At 41.6% G+C, this 20,229-nt stretch overlaps 1 protein-coding gene across 9 annotated transcripts in view; it reads left to right on the top strand.

Annotated features, from left to right (window-relative positions):
* Nucleotides 1-20,229, top strand: part of LOC105669778 (nuclear mitotic apparatus protein 1-like) — a 235,651-nt gene that overhangs the window by 128,594 nt on the left and 86,828 nt on the right. Inside the window, exon 2 of one of the 9 annotated variants that reach the window (XM_067347183.1) lies at nucleotides 579-717. The exons of 7 other annotated variants lie outside the window; for them this stretch is intronic. The gene's annotated coding sequence lies outside the window, so the exon portion shown is untranslated. The remainder of the gene's footprint in view (nucleotides 1-578; nucleotides 718-20,229) is intronic. One more of the 9 variants, XM_067347217.1, reaches the window with a different exon arrangement.

Below are 20,229 nucleotides of genomic sequence, written 5' to 3'. Positions count from 1 at the left end.
AAGGGTTTGCGTTCACGAACCGAGATTACGACCGACAAAAAGGGGCATCCGTCGAGGAAAGAGGCACTCTTCGGAGGGAAATCCGTACTCTCGACGTTGTAATCCCACCGATTCCATTAAGGGTAACCGCACTCTCGTCGGTTTCGACGACGCTCCTCTGCAACGCGGTATCGAAATATAGCGCGATTTGTCAGGCCGACGGTATCTCTTTTTTTCGAATGCTTTCAACTGCGCGCAGGTTTTGTCCTTTGAGCCACTGGGATTTCTCCTGGAACCTTACATATCCACCAAATCGTCCTAATAATTCAACGCGCGGTTTCGGAAATTCCCATTATTCACCTGGGAATAATGTTAGCAAAACACACAAATATTTCTTCATGCTTGCATATATTTTGAAATAATTTATCTTTTATTTATTAACAATAACATTGCCGTCGTGACTCGATTTACACAATATTTATTTTTAAAGTGTCGATTTATCAAATTTTTGTTTCATTATAATACTGAATTTATTTAATTTTATTGATATCGATTAAAATTATTATTATCACTAATATGTCTTTTTTTTTATGTTTCAGGTATGTAACATCGCGTATTGCGCACTCGCTTACGAATGCTGTAATATGTAAGTAATAAGCAATAATTTTCTTTCTCGCGTAGATATCTCTTTAAGTTTTATTAAAACTGATACAAGAGCAGCATAGAAAAATACTAACGGTGAGTTTTTGAAAAGAAAATGTTTTATTGAATCAATAACGGTTTGTTGTTTTGCATAATTTACTATATCTTTTATTCACATATGACACATGTATATGCGGATTTGTGTTAATTATTGAAAAATTCCTCGATACAGTATTTTCGTAATGTTTACGTCAATAGTTTGTAGAATGTCAACAATAATTTACATTTCTGATGAAGCGGCAATCAGGAAATTCTGCGTTGCAATTTCCTACTGTTGCAAATTTCGATAAGCGAAGTGCTAGTATGCAGTCTAGACGGAACTATCGATTTTCGTTAATACCGATCGCGCGGTGATCAGCACACAGCATGAGAGGTATTTGCTGCACCTTGTATTTGTCTGGCTTGCCAAACAAAAAAAAGTTCAATTAAAAAGTACCGTTATGTAAAACAGAATTTTGCAGAATAATTTGTTTTTTGTACCAGATAGTTAAAGCAATATTTGATATTACACGTTCTTCTAAACGAAAGACAGCTGACATAACTGCGGTAAAATTATAGATATTTAGACTTCAAAAATATTTTTATATTTTGCCTCAAGACACAGCTTGAAGACAAACTGAGAGTGCAGCAATCGCCACTACCGCGCGCTGAAAATATGATAAGTGTTAGCGACATAAGTGACGTCCGTACAAAAAAGTGGTGCGGTTTATTCAATGATGCCGGGACGATATTGCAACGGTGTCGCTACTACAATCGATATCGCATTAACAATCGTTCCGTCTAAATGGGCCTTTATTCGGACACGTGTACGACGTGACGGGCCACCCCGCTGCACATAGGCGCGATAAATTCGCGTCGTCGATCGTCGACAGTTTGCACACTCAGCATCGCCGATAACGCCGCGGTGTGATTGACACGCCGGGTAGAGCAGGTGGAGCGCGGACCGACGGATGAGTTATCGATTTCGCTCTCTCGATTGTGTACAGCCCTCTCTCCCGTCGATCGATCGGACTCGGTTTTGTGTTGTTGCCACCCTCCGCCCTCCCTCTGAAATCTCCTCCCCCGCTCGTTGTCTCGTTTTCCTACACCACCGAAACCGCGTTCACCATAACGCCGTCACCGCGGCGAGTATTTTCCTAATGAATTTCCTGGCGACGATTGGCAGTCCGACGCGGCAGATGGCATGCATCGATGTATCGCAGGAGAAAAAAAAATATCCGCGCGAAATTACCTTCGACCATCCCCGAGAGGGTGTCGAGCAATCTGCAGCAGACTTTTAATTCGCGGTTTCGATTTTTTATTATAATTGCGCGCGCGGCTGGGATGCATTAAATTAAAGGAAAGGCGTCTAATTGAAAAAAATACATCTCGTAAAATAATATAGAATCATTTCTATTTTTTGTTGTTATAAAAAATTTGACCAATTGACTTTCGACTTTTGATCTATTTAAGATGGGTGCAAATTTTTATTTCCTAAAAAATGATGGCTATTTGAAAACTAATGGCCCCCAATTCGGTCTTGATGCACGTAGATAGATTTACATCATCGACCAGCGAACGCACGTTAGACCATTACAGAAGATTAATCGCATCTAGGAAATTAATCACGAATTATTCTTCGATTAGGCAACGCTCGTCCTGTTTAATCTCGGCACGAAAATGCGCCGCTGGCGTGTCGTGCGATAATCATTTCAATTGAAACAGTCGAGAGATTAATGATCGTCCCAATGGGCGCGCAAACTTCCGGCAAGATGACTTTGACGGACTTCCCAGTCGAGTTTTACGAGTTATTGATATCGACATATTTGGGCTCAATTTTTCACGCTAATGAAGATAAAAGAACCGTTTTGCAAGAATTCTTTGGATATTTTGGATACTTTCGTGCTTAATTAATAATGTTGATGACTTTTGTTGACGATTTCCGATTCCTCTTAAGCTCTGCGATTGTCTTAACACGTAAAACTGTTTTATCAATAAGAAACATCGAGGAATATTAATCCTTCGAAATGCATGAACTTAGCAAAGTTACGCCGGTTTTTATTCGTTTTATTCTCTCTCATGCATCTATTCATTTAATTCATCGAAAGCAAATTAAACGAATCGCGCATCCGTCGAGCAAATTTGCGGATCCATATCGGCGATTCGATGCCACGCGCGCCATTTGTCACTGTTAGCTCGCCGCTCGCTTTATTATCCAACTAAACCTGGTCCGTCGAATCTCGGACGTACGGGATGAAGGATCATCGTCGCTGCGAGCGCCGGAACTGACAACAAGACGGAGCGATGTCTGAAACACAGTGCTCACCCTCGCAAACGAGCGGATTCCGTGATCGCGCGCGACGGCTCAACGATTTCGTATACATTGAAGCGCTCATTTCGCTGGAATAACGAAAGCAACTTTCGTTGCTAAGATATTAAACGAGGGAAAAGCGAAAATATTACATATTTTCGCGGTCAATCACCTTCGGGCATTTTTCCTTTAATCGTTTCGAAGTCAATTTTTTTTTCATTATCTATTCATAATTAGACGAGATCGTGCAGAATTTATAAATAGAGACATAGTTTTAAAAAATTACCAAATTTATTGTTATTTGCTATACTCCAGTCTTTTAAGTAGATTAGTATAAAAATTTTAACTTGCTTCTTTGTCGTTTTGATTTATTAAAGCCATGAAATGTTACGTCCGTGGAATCTTGCGGCTAAAATCTTTGCATATTCTCAACTTTTAATATCAGCAATCGCGTCTTTCTTGCTCGCCTTTTCCTACATAGCACTCGTAAATCAATATACTTAGCCCCATCACGTGTGGCCGACCGTTTCGATACACTCAGCAAGGTTTATACTGCAGTCGGTGGCAATATCTTCCCTGAAGAGGGCCGGTATGTGAACTCGCGGAAGGGCCGTTAAGGTAACATTAAAGCGACATTTCGAAGACTGCGAGATTGCCCGCAGTTTCCAGAATCGCGCCCTTCTCTCTCTCTCTCTCTCTCTCTCTCTCTCTTCCTCTTCCTCCTCTTTCTCTTCTACTTGTGATACGCGCGTAATGTCGATCCTCCCGGGCGATCATTAAAGCATTTTACGACGCCGTAAAGTCCCAGATACTCGTCGACTGACCTTTTCTGAATGGGCGACTCTTATTTTGCCCTCCCACTCGCCGCCCCTCTTGATAAAACAGAATGCTGAAGAATCTCTCGTCCGCACTTATCAGGCTCGTGAAATATGCGCCGCGAGACTTCGAACAAAGTCGATCATTTCGCTGACTCCTTAATTTGTATCGGTTTGTGAATGCTATTTTCTTCCATAGCATATTTTGAAATATAAAATTTCTTCGTATCTTAACTTATTCTTTTTTATTTATTGTATCGTATTATTATTATAATCGTATTATTACTATAAAGTATCTTTAATAGTACTTGTACTATTGATATAAAATTTTTGTTACGTTTTCGAAAAAATTTTTTATACTCTAAAGGATTTTTGTTTATGTACCTTATTAGATTTCTTTGTAATTTTCAAGAGAAAAATTCTGTTTCAATTTTAAAGAATCCAATTCTTTTTTCCAAACAAACTTATATCTATAATTTGATTGATTTTGCGATAAGAAATCAATATTTCTTACGTTGTTTTCTTAATTAGCAAATATTTTATGTCTTTAGGCAACAATTTGTTTTTTATAATTTATTTAATTTAACATATAAATTGATAATACTCTTGTCGTGGTTATCGAACCATGTTTGTTTTAACCCTCAGCTTTGCCCTCTCGAAGGATTTGGGAGGGTTCCCTTTGTAGTCCCTTCGGGAGCTAGAGGATTAATTATTTCATTGTTTGCTCGAGGATTTGATACATTATTAGCAGCCTATTTGCATAACTCAGACGTGATTCAATATTTTACTTTTACTATTATCAACTTCGATCAAAGATTTATGATCAAGAATCTTGGTAACAAGAAAGATTGCAACTTCTGGAAGAAAGGGTACCACTTTTGGCAAACAAATTATTTGTCATTTAATATTTAGCGAGCAGAAATTTGCTTTATTCCCTAGCTTATTGAATTAATTCGTTCACTTTTATCATGTCACATAATTATTTTGTCTATTTTACATTTGCTATAAATCTCTCAAGAGTTAAGCTATTTAAAAATATTTTCCAGACCTTTGATTTCAGACTTTCCTCTTTAATTCGAAATTTAAGTCTCACTTCTTTTTTCGAACGCAATTAACTTAATGCGTCAAACTTTGCCTTGCAATCTTTTTGCATCAGCCTGGCTTCGCGTGTTTGACGAACTCACGGCCGTCATTTAATTACGGAATTGCTGATTGCGTCAGTCATTATTCTCTCTCCTGCTCTAAAACGACGCGTCGGTGCGAGAAAGTTTCAGCCATAGTTTCGCCTCTCTTATTTTCATCAATCCCGCGCGTTGATGAGAATTGGCAGCGACATGGCGAGCGAATGCAGCACGTCGCAGCGTTAGGTAACTATTCAGGCCACGCTGCACAAAGGGCATTATATTTGCCGATAGGTTTCATAGGCACGAATCCACGAATCCCATTCGAGGTGGCAGGGAAACGAAAGTTTCCCTTCGCCGGACAGTCCCGTGTCTGCGCCATCCCATCCCCCCTCGTTCTCTTCCTCGTGTCTATCTGCCTGGTATTCGCCCTCTCGCTTTCCCGCGCCGCTTCTGTGTACCTTGTAGTATTTCACTTGGCCAATTTAAACTGGTTATTCCGCCGGGGCGACACACCAGCACCTGGTGTCCGAATGTTGGTACGCCAAAAACCAGCTGCGCTCGTCGATGCTCGCGGTACGACCTGCCGGTGACGCACGCGGATTACAGCGGTTTTTTTTTTTTTCGTGGATATCCTTGATGACATCGGTGACGGCTGGATGATGCATCGCCCACCCGGTATGTGCGTGCGCGTCGCAAAATTCCGTGATCGAGGGCACCGTCGATTGCGCTCGCGATATTGTCACGATGCCGAAGGAGATTTATCCTTTACGTAAAAGATTTCACTCTTTCATTAATCTTTGTCAATTACTCTTGAAGATATTGCTATCTGCTGTAGACAGTTCTGGATGTTCGATATCGTATTGCGGCAGAATAACGGTGAAAACTACTTATTGGAATTTTCAATGAAGGCAGGATTTGTCTTTTCGATATATTTGCAGGTGTTAAATTTTATTACTGGCAAAGTAGTGGCAAAGGACTGTTAGATAGAATTTTTGCGAAGAAGTTACATTTCTCTTCTGGAGATTCCGCAAATTGCGAAGAAGTATATCACGCCCGAGCTGCGCTCTCAACTCTCTTCCGATTTCTCCGCAGAGCTCGCGCGAGAATTTATCGAGGCGGAAAAGTGACTTGGCTGGCACGACACGCGATTAACGCGATCGCGAGTGCTCGCGGAAGAAGCGGAAATGAGCGTCGACCCTTCAACCTCGCTCGTAACATAAAACCGACCTCTTCTCACGCGACGAATGTCGACCGCAGAGATACCGGGTGCTTTATGGCGCGCCGCGTGCAATTTCGAAATCGACGACGGTCAGGACGAGTCACGATGGAATCCGCGATCCGTGATTGCGGATGCGTTTATGCAATTATAAAAAAAAGTGCAAAATACTTCACTCATTAAGATTGTTAATTATCCGATAAAAAATAATTTACGACAAAAAGTTCAAAGAATCGTTAAAGATTGTTTTCCTTATTTAATCAAAAAGAATTTAATTATAATGATTAATGCTTCAATATACGATGAGAATATTTTTTATATACATTGGTCGAAGAAAAAGGTCAAAGAAGATTACGCGTAAAAATATATTTGTCAAATTCGATCCTGCCACGGGCAACGGGCAGTTTTCCATGGCGCAGAAAAGGGCGGAAGAGATACTTTTCCTCCGCCCGCATTGGGGTCGGTAACATTACAGGGTTTTAGGAGTGTAATGGCCGACCGGCCCTTCGCTCTGCTCATGGCAGGATGCGTAAATAATGACTGGTGTACCACGCAGGAACACATCCTTGCCTCTTCTTGCGGCATGATTTATCGAGACCTGAAAAATCGCGTGGTTGCCTCTTGATATTCTGCCAAGTTCCGGCAACGAGAGATCGAACAGTTTCTTTATTACCAATATCACATTCGAGCACATTTTTACAAAATAAATTGAAGCTTTCTCTTGAATTATATATTTCGAAACTAAAAAAAATTTATTCCTTAAATTTATATCTTGCAAATTATGTTGGTAGTTATTTTTATTATATATTTTTGTGTTATTTAACAAATTGTGTTAAATTCGAAGTTTTTAGATTTAATAATTTATTCTTGTTTATGCAATGATCGTATTTTACAATTATTATTTATGTTATTCCTTGTTGCGTTTAATTAACGTTTACGTTTTATACATATTTTTAAAATTACATGTTCAATTTAATTACATTATTATTGTTTATTTTTGTTAAAAGGAAAAAGGATTTATTAAGAATTACAGAGATATATTCTTTCTTTAACATATTTTTGTTTTAACATAACAAAAAGAAACAGTTAAAAATATTAATGACTCAACGGTTTAATTAAGACGTAATGTATATAAGAATTTCCAACAATATTATCTTTACTTTCATCTGGATGTTTAAGAATTTTCATTATGTTAACCGGGAAAAAGAATAACCGTGAACTGTGCTCGAATTTCGCTTAAAAGGACGTCGTCGCGTTATCCTACGGTAGGTGCTGCTCGCGATTAAGCTCGTACGCGATCAGGCTCCCAAGAGGTCCTTGTTACGCGGTTATAATACGCCGTTTTACGAAAAGCTCGTCGGAATGGCGGCGAGGATGAGAGGATTTAAGTTAAGTCCTTTGCGCGCGAGATGGGTCGGTTATCCTTTTCACTCCAGAGACCGAGCTTTATTCTTTCACTCAGGCTCAGGACAGAAGCGATTCCGCCACCTCTGTGCTCTTTCCGAGAAAGCTTCTTCGCATCTCCCTGCCATTTGCGGAGGAGAAAGTTAATCTGTTTGTGATTATGTCAGAGAATAGTAAAAGCACATCCAATAGAAAAAATAGATATAAAAATGGGGCGGGACGAGGCAGATAGATATTAATATTTATAAGAAAAATATATGTTAATTAAAAAGAATAATAGTATGCAAAAGAAATATATAACTTAATATTAAAGAAGCAAAAATACCAGCTAAGTATTTAAACGGTAGAAAACGGAGAATAGAAGACTATGTTTTTTGCAAATATAGTTTTTAGTTTAATAAAACATTTCTAGGAACTACTTATAATAATTTATGAGCGCATAATTTTAAGGATAATTATTATTAGGAAATGAAAGCGTCTTCTGGTAGATTTCGCATCCCGTTTCTTGTCGCGCGCGATTTTTTGGTCGCGTGATTTTTATAGGAGCTCAGCCGATCTCAGCCAAAAACATCGTCAATTAAGCAGCGGGTGGTCCCTTCATGAGCTTTCGTACGACTTCCGGCATCGCCCGCATTACGGTCATAATTTTCGATTATGTCCTATTACAGCAACGAGAGCGTCTCTATTGCCATATCTATTATGAGAAGGTCTGAACATTTACTTATATTTAATGATCGATTAATAAATACGCATTACGTCGTTCCGAGGCTCATGCTTATTAATCGCTTAGAATTACGTAGTCTGGATCGTTTTGCCATTAGCAACCCGTGACGTTTTCCATTCTAAATCGGCTGTATAATCTACCAGCATGGTACTTCCTCCAGGGAAATGCCCGCGTAAATATTGATGACGTAATAATTCGCGTGCAAATCGCGACGACGGAGGCTGATTCGGGAACCGGGCTATTAATCGCACCGCCGTGGCGCGGCTGTATCGCGACGCGCTCGACCGAGCAATTAATTAGCTGTTTAATTTAGATCCTATCGACGAAGGAGGTTGTCCAGTTCGACCGGCAAGTCTTTCGATCGCCCTCTTTATCTCCGCCGATGCCGGAGGAAATTCTCGCGCGAGAAGGAGAGGGAGGAGAGGAGGCGCGTACAGAATGGAAGAGGAAGGAGTGAGATCGGGAGAAAACGATCTCTCCTCATTCATCTCTTTCCCTTCTTTAGGCTGGTATGCTCCTTCTTTCCGCTCCTTTTCTCTCTGTCGACAGAATGTTAATTACCGCTCGCATGACTCTCTCGCGACTCACCTCTTCTCAAAAATCGCCTCCCCTCCACCTTCCCCTATTTACGGCGCCTTCGTGGCTGCTCATTTTTTCAGCGACAAGTTTAATTATGCCCGCCAGGCATCCCGTTTTATTCCCTCCCCTCTCGCGCGCTTTCTTCGAGACGAGCGGCGACACGACGATCCTTCCGGTGGTCGCGTCATCGTTATTAAATGGAAAATCGCTGCATCCCTGTGCGGTCTATCTGTGCGATGGCTTAGATGTGACTTTAATGTCGCTGTAATAAAACTTTATGTAATATCCTTTTCCTTTGGAAATATTATAGAAAAACGTTTTGCGCAAAATTGTATTGAACGCAGCACCGCGTGTGAAAGAAAAGTAAATTTAAACTTTACATCAAAATTAAAAATTTCCACGTTTCTAGATATCATTTTTCTTCGATTCTTCTTCGTGTTTTATCAATATTTTTCTTTCAACAGATAAGAAATTTTAATCTAGAATTCCAATAGAGACAGAATATTGAACCGATGTAAAATGAGCTCCCTGTCTCACGTAATCACGTACGATAGGTAATGTGACGTTGCGTGCGGCTCGCGATACTCGAAGAGCTACTTCAGAATCGTACGACAGAAATCGAGACGCTCTATTGTGCGCGTAATAGCATCGGGATGAACTTTAATTGAAGCCGATTCCAAGTAATTGCGACTCTCGAAGGAGACAGGCTCTTGGTTTCCGATACCGTCTGGATGTTACAGTCGAGTGGAAGTGATCTCGAAGTTCTTATCTCTCTCGCTATCCACCAGATGTTCTGTGATAGATCGCGGAAAGGAGAGATGAAACATTATCTCGCCATATCCGCGCAATCTGTGAATAAGGTAAAATGTGTGTGTGTGACAGTGGAATTTTTATATATAAAAATAATCTATTTTTATATATCAGTAGAATTGTTCGCAATCTTGCGAAGCGCGCCAGTCTCTTTTCAATTTAATATTTTAATATAAAAACTTTTTTAACGCAAAATGTTTGTTACAAGTAATCTCGGGAATATAATGATATATTCAGAGCGATCATATAGTAATTATTTAGATGATTATTTGTACACTTAAATACATATTTATAGACACGATGATAATACGGAACACAGGTTCCGGTCCACCCTTCTCGACACTGTCTGTTCAATCCGTAGTTAAGATCGCGTAGTGCAATCGATCACTTAATGATCGTGCGATTGACACTGCGGGGTCATTAAACCGAGCTGTCCGCGACGAAGGGAATCTCGGTTTCACCCTCGATTAATCGGCACATTCGTCTTTGAAGATTCGATCTGCCGTAACCGTCGGTGCGTGATCGACTTTGCCGCGATCAGACGCGAGTGCGATCAATCATCGCGAATCCACCGTTCAAGAAATCGTGTGTAATATAAAACTGTGAGAAACTATCGCGTATACGCCGCAAGAATTGTTCGTTCCGCTTACTTTGATTTACACGAGAATTTGATAGCTTTTCTTCGTTCACTGTACGTCAAGTATGAATCTTCGCACCCTTTTCTTCTGAGAAGCATTTTCTTCCCCTCAAGAGCGAACCCGTGGCTCTTCGGCGATTATTAACTCGCGACAAGTTCGAAGCTGCGGCGCCTCGTTCAACGAGATTCGCCCGCATTTCCACAAATCCCGAGCGATCTTTCATCGAGCGACCGTCGAGATTTAACTCTGACCATTAAGGACGCGTACCGCTAAATGCCACCATTATTTCTGCGTCCTTAGGCCGAGGGACTTTGTTCTCCGCCATCGATCTCGCTTCCTACCACTCGAGAAAGAAAGAGAGAGCGGTTCCATTTCGTTGCCGGGAACGATATCGGGGAGATACTATAGAAACGCGATAAGCAACGATGAATCCTGTTCGTGCGGCGGTATAATTCCTTCTGATCACGTAAAACATCCTTTATTTGCTTTCCCGACGCTCGCAGGAAAATAAGGAGATCGGTTACTCGCGCTCGATATGACGTGCAGATAAATAAGGCGCACGAATCTCAACCTGTTCATTAGTGATACTTGTTTTGAGGAATTTATTAACGAGATGGAGTGTTAAAATATGAAATTCCGCATTTAATATGCATTAATTATAATTAATTATTATTATTATTATTAGACACTGAATCGGCTTACGCAAGAAGTTTTTTCTAACCATTCCGATCTCTTTCAAAATATTCGCTCGAGCATTCTTTTATTAACAGAGTATTAATTATTATTATTAGACACTAATTCGATTTACGATACTTGCGGCAAATATTTTATATAATATCAGAGGAGAAAACGTTTTAAAATGCTATAATTCTAATTAAGATACCGCTAAAATTATGAGAGTAAGAGCTGGTTCTTATCGTCAAGAGACATTTCACTATATGCCGCCATCCTCTACAGTGTAACTCCGATCTCAATCCATTAGCTGTCGCGTAAACACATACTTCACCGCGAAGCCGTGTGGGAAGCTGATGTAAGCATCGATCCAATCTTAAACGTCGACGTCCGTCATTTCGCGTCAGATCTTCGTTGATCAGACTCTTCGCAATTTATCGATAATCCACTAATAACATCCGCGAGAGTCTTTATCGCTTCTACTAAATATAACCGCGACGCTGAGATCCAGTGCTAAGCCCATGAGAAATTTCTCTCTGATAACCATAAATCGATCGTCCTGTCAGGCCGGTACAAGTATGCGACCGCCGTCACGACGGGTTAATATCGGCGATGGAGCCGGTAGCAACGGCGGCAAGACTCGGCGGGGTCTTCGAAAACGATCTAGCGGAGCGAGACCGTCTCTTAGACGAGGGAGGTGATTACCGTGAGTGAAAGACGCGTGCGCTATCTCGTAGGTGGATGCTCCCGGCTTTTTCTCGGTCTCGACCGGAGTTGAAGAAAGCGCGGAAAAACGGCGGACAATTTCTGTCCTGAATTGTGTCATTTAAAAGAGTATGCTCGCGGAATTAGAAATAATATCAATCTGATATTGGAATATAAATTATTCTATTAATATTTGAAGAAAAAAGTTCCACAAAATTGAAGTGGTTAAATCAGATTCTTTTTTTTTATTTCCGCATTTCCTTTAAATTAAATTAAACGACATAGTTTTTTATGAATCGTTATCGTTTCACGTTAAATCGCTGCGCGCGAAGGATAGATTTCACCGTAAATGCGCGCTTAAGAGAGCGGAAAGAGACGATAAAAATGCGTGACAGATCGTTCGTCGTATGTTTTAAACGGAAATGTAGAATGCTTATCACTCTGGAAATGCGCCCGGAATTCTGACGGTTGTGTGTGCGCCGCGCCGGTAATGCGGACGCGATATCCCGCGGCATTAGCGCGTTCGCGCACGAGATACGAAGCAAGCCTGACGATCTCCGTCAAATTATGCAAACGAGCGACAGTCGCCACCAAGTCCGGATTTGCGGTAATTGAAGGCGCGCAGCGATTTGTTTACGGAAAAACATGCGACCGACAAGCCGACGGCGTAAGCCTGAAGGATCGTTTCACGACGACTGATCTCTCTCTCGTCAGCAAAATTGCTTCTGGTGTCCGTTGAGGCTTTCTCGAAAGTTATTTCGCGGTTTTCGACAATCTCGATAATTCCGCTCTTGCACGGAAATCTCTAAGACAAAGAAAATTCTTCTTTATTTGTTAAAAAAATTATTTTGCTCTACTTTATCACATGAGTAAAATTTAATTTGTGCTTTCTGTACAGCTTAGAAATTAATTTCGAAATTAATCCACAGTATTAATATTCTTTCTCGTCTCTTTTCTTCATTCAATCCGTTCTACACTCAACAAAGACCTATTATATTCTGGCTTATCGCTCAGAAAGATGCCTGACTCGCTGAATCCATTCGTCAATTCTGCCTCGAAGCGGATTGTTCTCCCGATCCTCGCTGATGAAATTAGCGGAGTTAGCAATTTCTCTGAAAATCCATCTTCTCTTCGAGGAAGAAGGACGCATGCTTCATCCACGAAGTTGTTAAATTCGCGAGCCGCTTCTTGCGGATTACACTTCGCCGATTTCTTGCCGGAATGTTCCATTCTGTCCACAATTAGGATGTGCTGAAAGAACGGAGAATTTCTTTTCGGAGATACTGCAACGATTGCATCCAGGACATGACGATTATTTTCTCAAATCAAATAATATTGTATTTTAATAATTTAAAAATCTTTTATGTATAATTAACAGATTCACAGTCAAATATGTGTATGCTGTAAACAATCTCAGCGTTTTACTTCGCGGCTAACTGTATCCATCCTACTTGTATGCTTTAATATTGTATCTTTAACGATACTATCCACGTCGTATCCTTCCGCGATAAATTTGCTCGGATATTGGTGCTTTCACCGCGAACGGAGGTTCGCATAAGAAAAATCGAAGTACGCGGCTTCGTCTCGAGTGGTTTTGCTGATTAAGATTACGAGGCGCGTGTTTTCCAAGTCTCGCCAATAATCGAGAGATCGGAGCGAGGTGCGGAGCATTTGGGCTTTTTGCGATGCGCCGTAACAACTCGCCGCGGCTCGCTTTCGATCGAATTTATGGTCACGATTCCGCTCCGTCAGTCACATTTAACCGATTCCAACTGTTTAATTCGCATAAAATTTCTCTAAAAGACTGCAGCTGCGATTTTAACTTTATTTGGGATATTTTATTCGAATTACAGACAAAGAAATTGCATATTACATTTAATTAATAATGTATTTCAAGAGTAATGCGTCTGTATTTTAAATTAATGTTTCAAATTATATGTTAAATAAAATTAAAATAATTTATTTAAAACATTGAATTGTAATTTTAGGCTAGCGATGTGAATTTCAACGTCAAATGTTGACAAAATTCGATAAACTTCTTCTACGTTTCTCGTTCAAGCACGAAGATCCATCGTAGAATCTCGTTAATTGTATCGCAGCTGAAAAGCGATTAGAAGATTATCGACGACGACGTGCACCGCCGGCAAGAACGGGCATAAATCTCCGCTCGAAGCACTCCGCGGTCTACCGATCGTTCCAGGTTTCCTCTTTCCGCGCGGAGGATATGTCGCAGTTTCTGGCGTCTTATAACTTGCGGAATAATCACAAGCTATTTAACGCCGTTGCCTTTTACGGGAAACAATTAAGCGCGATACATCTTGCAAGGTGCGGGCTCGCATAAGTAAATATCATCATGCATGCGAGTGCGCGTTTATGCATCCGCGTAGTGTGTGTGTGTGTGTGCGTGTGCATCCGCGAGATTCTTCACGGGCGAGTCACGGGCGGAGTCATTAATCGCGTTATGGACGCCGCCAAAGCCAAGGTCACCGCCGCCGAACCTTGCAAGGTCCTGCACACGTCCTTTCGTCTTCTCTCGTCTCCCTCGCTCTTTCCCCCACGGCCTTCTGTCCTCTTCTTCTCTCACGATACCTAAACTTTCTGCTCTCTTGGCGCTAACGACATTTAATCTTGGGACACGCGTGCGAGACTTTGCCGCGAGGATTCCCGCTGAACGCGCAAGGTCGACCGGCGGCCTTTTTAACATGCGAAGGGGGGAAGCTCGGAGACCGCGTTGCAAACAAAGAAATGGCTTTTAATAACGAGGCGCGTTAAATACACGGTATCACGGAGAAAATTGAAACGCGTAAAATGAAACGTTTTGCTGCTTTAATGTTCCCTCTTAATTCGTCTGTGCTCCATATTTCCAGAACAACGTGCGTAATAATGTGCAGGAAGCTTGAACTTTCTAATTAAATCAGCGCAGATCGGGAAGTAATCCGTGCTAAGAAAAAAAGAGGGGGAAATGCTGTTTGAGTTATGAAACGTCATACCTATATAATACGATATGATATCGTACAGAGAATAATCTTCGGCGTGCGATTTATATACAGCGAACATAAATAACTCATCATCAACTATGACACTCAATGCAAGAATCCTATTCGCGTTATCTGTCCGTCTATCCGTCTGTCTATCTGCTTCTCATCTCGTCGGGCGCACGCTCGAGCGCTCGCACGCGGATATAACCGCAGACTGAAGGAATGCCTAATGAGCCAGACATCTCACGTGGGAGCAATCATTTCCACGGGGACCGCTTATAAGGCCGCCGCCGGCGAGATGGTCGCGCAGAGAGAACGAGCGGGTGAGAGAGAAAGGGAGCAGACGGCAGAAAGAGAATCGTAATTCAGAGACGAAGCGGAAGTTCTCGCGCGCGCGCGTCCGGCCCGCCGCTCGAGATTTGAATGTAAAGCGGTCCGAATGGCCGGCGATCAAGCCGCCGCCGAATTAACTTCATCTCGCTAAATCCCCGGGACTCGGCAAGAGCGTGTGTTTGCTCCCCCGCATCCACACCCGCCATTCCGCCCACGTACGATAATGTCCGGCGTAAACGTGGAATTTTAGATTTCGGTTGCGCATAATACCGTCTGGCGAACGGCGCGCGCCGTATTTACTTTTTAATTTATTTACTTGCGGGTTGTATTATTTGTTGTCGTAAAATTGCTCGATAAAACGGTTAAATGCGGCGCGAATATAAATCGTACCACCTTTTCAATAATTGCTTCTGCGGTTTAATTATTGGTAATTGCACTGTTTACTCAGTTATTATTTGATGGAAAAAATAACTCTGTTAATTTGACATATCAATGGCAATGTCAGTAACTCTTTCAGCGACTGTAAATATTTATTTTTAAATGGTTACACAAGAATAATTGTACATTATTTGTATCTGTTTATAAGCGCGATTATGTGTAATGTATTGTTTATAGCGCGCATATGTAAAGAAATTTCTCCGCAAAACAATGCAGAAAAATGAGGAATAAATTAATTTGATTTACAATTTTATTTACAGTAGATTAATTTTTAATTTATTTTGCTCTTTTTTGCTTGTTTTTTGTTTTATTAATTTTACATGAAATTATTGTTCTTATAATTTAAATTTTCTAAAAACTCTGAAAAAAATTCTAGCGATTCCATTCTTTTTCGTAGATCTTAAGGGAATATCAAATAAATCATAGCGGAAGAATGTTCCTCTTTTCTGACAAGGCTTCTTCTCAACTCTATTGATACGGTTATGCCGACATTCTCTGAACTATTTGGCGAAATCAGCTCAGGCAAGAAGGACATTACGCGAAAACGCCTCGTCCGCAACTTTTTCTGCCTCTTTCCGACAGCGCAGCAACAATCTCGAGTGCTTTGCGCTCGTCCGGTGAATCTAGAAAACGAGCTGGCGCCGATATCTCATCTGTCTTGCGATGTTCCTGAATGATTTCAGTCCCGACCAATTACACTAATGTCCGACATCGCGAGCTCAACTTCCCGAAGATATTACCGAGATGAGCGCAATGTCGTGAATTTAGTCCAAGCTCAGATCTTCATTTTCGCCGCAATAACGGAAAACGAGAATTTGCGTAATTTTTCTTTCCAGACAGAAAATTCTCTCAGGTGGTTCGTGAATTCAAGACCCCCGATGCAACAATGCACTCGGGTCAACTCTTGAGACATCTTGAGAGCCGCGGGATAAGAATAAAAAGCCTAAAGTAGTTGGTTGTACAGCGTATATACAAATATATACTCTTGAGATCTCGTCGTGAAGTAACGGTTGATTTTCTAGTCGTTCTTGCGGAAAAGCTGGCGTGCGTGTGATTTATTATATTGTTAGCATTACATTGTGCGCGCGTAACAACGCTGGAAATAACTTCTTCATGGAGGAATATACTGCTCAAGGAGATTCATGCATCTAATATTTGTGCACTGATACTCTTTTAAGAATTAATCAATATTCTTTGAAAAGAATTTTTTAATAATTACAATTAAAACGGAATATCATTCGTATTTGACATTTGAAAAATAATCCCACAGAATCCTGCTTCATATTATATAGAAATTAAATGCACACATTGAGATAAATGCATTTCCTGATGCAATATGTTCGTCCAATGTTCACACATTGGAAGATTCATCGGACGATGCCGCGAAATTCCATCGGCGAAATTTCTACAAGCCGCCGTTCCCGGTTAACTTAATCGGTAACCGATGAATTACATCACGGCCAATCGACCACTGATTGACTCGTCGCAAAAAGCCTACCGCCTCAGGATGCATTCGTCGAGCTGGCCACGTTTGGAAAACCTTTGTCGAAGAAGAGGAGCTTGTTCGGAAGTCGGACAAACGGATCATTACTCAAGCTCTCTTTTTCAACCTTCGAAGTAAACTCGCGCAGTATTTTCGATTTCTCATTTGCTTTCAATCACATTTCTTCATCATGCCAAATCACAGAGATAAAGAACTATTCTAATTTTAAAGCAACGCGGTCTATTTTTAGTCTCAGCATATTCCCGAGGTATTTCTTATTCAAGATCACACAAACAGCTTGATGTTAAGCACGGTATGCAAATGATGGGACTTATTAAAGCGCGACGGCGTAGAAATGTACTTCAACGCACTCGCGTTTATCTCGCAAGCCGCATACGCTGCCTCCTTAATTTGCGTTGCTGTTGCGGTTGCACTCGTGCGCGCGTCTCGAATACCTGCCTCGAGAGAGAGAGAAAGAGTTGGACGTACGTCAAAATATACTCTCGCACTCGAATCAATTGACTGGCGAGAAAAAGCGGCGTGGAGCGCAAACAGCCTGCGGGAGCTTTGCTTGCTCGGTGGCAGCCATATTTGCCGGCGGCGTCAATTTGCGCGGTGCGTTGCCGCGTTGCCAATTACAAACCGCGACGCACTCGACTGGGCCGATCGATCGAGAGGACTGAGAATAATTCTCGAGAGGAAGAAAGAGAGAAGGAATTCCCTTCGTCGAGTACCGCGTGATGCATATTCACGAGGAGTTCGCGGAACGTCTTCTCTTGCGCACTTCAGCGACCTTACGCGAAGACCTCGACCCTTGCGAAATATCTTGATAAACTCGTAACGGAAGGAATTCTCAAAGTGCGAATGTGTGAATATCGAATTTTCAACGCTGTGTAAATTTCACTTAGAAATCAGAGCAATCGCTCGATCAAAATACATGAGAATTATTCGGGAGAAGATTGCCGATTTATTCGAATAACAAATTATTCAAGTATTCAAAGTATCGGCAACGCCTCGCGACGAAGCCGCCGCTTTGCTGTATCCAGGACGTGTTTTCAGGCTACCTCTGGAAATCCCTTAATAATCGATTGTTGTACTCAGCGGTCTATTATCCACTCGTTAGGTCAAGTTTCGCCTCTCCGCGCCAAGATATCTGGACCGCCGCGAGCTGGTTAAATGAGCGAGCAAGGAGAGAGGTTGTCGGCAATTACGAAGCGGGGCCGGTTACGCCGGGATGAAGAGATCATCGAAGACCGCGCCGAGGGATGGTGCACCGAGGTCAGGAGCAAATCGAGTCCTCGGGGGAGTCTTAGAGGAGCTGACAGGAATCCTTCGAGCTATAAGCTGTCTCGCAAGCGTGAAACTTGGTGTACTGCGAGTGAAAAGAAAAAAGAGCAAAAAGGTGGAAAATGAGGAGAAAAAAAAGAGAGAGAAAGGCAAGAGAGAGAGAAAGAATATAGAAAGAATATTGGCCGAGCATTCAAGAGACCGAGAGATAATAGAGAGGATGATCTTGTTAAACTTTGAGAAAATTCAAACTCAAGATTTTATGCAAATATGCCGCGCGCGTTCTACGTGAACTGTAAAATTACTTTTGCATGCGTGACATCTAAATGAGGTTTCTGCTTGTGCGGATTATAAACTATATAAATTATGTGAGAAGCTAACAATTTCTTATATCAAACAAAAGTGAAAATAATATTTTTATTTAACCAGAAAAGAATCTTATCGTCTAACTGTCGTCCGTGTGTATCGATTACACGCAAAAAATAATCTATCCAATTTCCACGTGAATTTGTAACTGTTGTTGTTTACGCGTACAGACGACCTACAGGTTCACAGCGTGATGGCATCGTCAGCTACCTCCGCTTTCTCCCCCCGCGGCTCGATTGCCGGTAATTTACGCGTTGCGTGGAACAAATAGTCGTCCTGGCGCAAGATAAGAACCCAGCGCGAACACATCCACCCACCGGAATAACGCTCACGGCCGGACATTATCGTCGTCGACCGCTATCCTCCGCCCGGTCCTCCTCTTCTCGTTTCCCCGGTTTCTCTCCGTCTCCATCCCTCCCCCCCCCCCTCTCTCTGCTTCTTTATCTCTTCCACGTGGTGGAGACCACCGCGTAATTTCACGTTCGATCGGCCCTCAAGGACAAAAAGGGAGCAGCGAGACGGATACGTGTAGATCGCATGGTGGAGCATGCTTCCTCGTGGAAGCCCTCTTCGAGGAAAAGCAGGGATGGTACGGCGAAACAATCATTGGCGGAATAACGCAGCACGCGAGCCGCTTTTCCGCCGAACGAAAGGCGGATATGGAGAATTCCTATTAGGAATTTCGATGAGCAAACGCTTTGACTCTTTGATTCTTGTTAAAATGGAAAACTCTCGAATAGATGTTAAAATGGATATCGCGAGAGGAGATCTCTGTAACCAATTTAAATATTCTACGCACAGTGAGTTTCGAGTAATTCCTGAAATTTTAGAAATTTATCTATTAAAGAACGTAGAAAATTAATAGCCAAGTGTCAAAATAATCGAAACTCGCTAATAGTGAAGAAATTTAAGCCCGTGAATGTATTCGAATAGTGAATCGAAGAATTTAAGTTCTTAGATATCAGAATCTAAGCAGCTTTGATGTTAAGAGAACGCTGGAATATAAATAGAACTTGTATCCGGATACATTAGAATGTAGAGAGAAATTAAACGTTTTTATTCAAATGGCAGGCTGCTCGAAACTTACGGCACCACTGTTTGACTTCTGCGCGGCGAAATAAAAAAAAATACGACACTCGCGCGAACGGTCCGACAACAAGAGGTTCTCGCGTTCTTTGCACGCGAGCGACGTATGATTTACCGTCTCTCGTGTGGCCACACTCGATTATCAACGAACAATCCTATCGCGGCACTCTGCCATGATTCATCGCGCTTGATAGGGAGCTACGGGTCATCGGCTCGTGAGATTTCCAGAGCCGGTGGCCGAGAGTCGATTATACCGTTTCACCGATACGCCGCTCTCTTAGAGCATAAATAGCTATCGATTCGAGTGCACGCCTCTGAATGCGTCTTCCCATTATTTGTAAATTATTGCGAAGAAGCCATCTCCGCGGTTAGTGTTATCTTCCGCTTGACTTTTTCAACTTTTTCGATCGCGAATGGTATATTTCAATATTTTATAAGGAAATGTCTGAAATACACTCAGAAAAAAATGTAGCACCAGATAGTACAATTGTAAAATGCTCTTCTACAAATAATAGTACAAATAGGGACAGAGATAAATTGTAATAAATGAGTCTAAAAAATTGTTCTAAAAAACCTGTCTTAAATCAATTGACAAACTGC

Source organism: Linepithema humile, chromosome 1 (genome assembly GCF_040581485.1).
Source record: "Linepithema humile isolate Giens D197 chromosome 1, Lhum_UNIL_v1.0, whole genome shotgun sequence".
Lineage (NCBI taxonomy): Eukaryota > Metazoa > Arthropoda > Insecta > Hymenoptera > Formicidae > Linepithema > Linepithema humile.
Note: the sequence above shows the minus strand (reverse complement) of the source record. Positions and strands in the feature narration are given on the sequence as shown.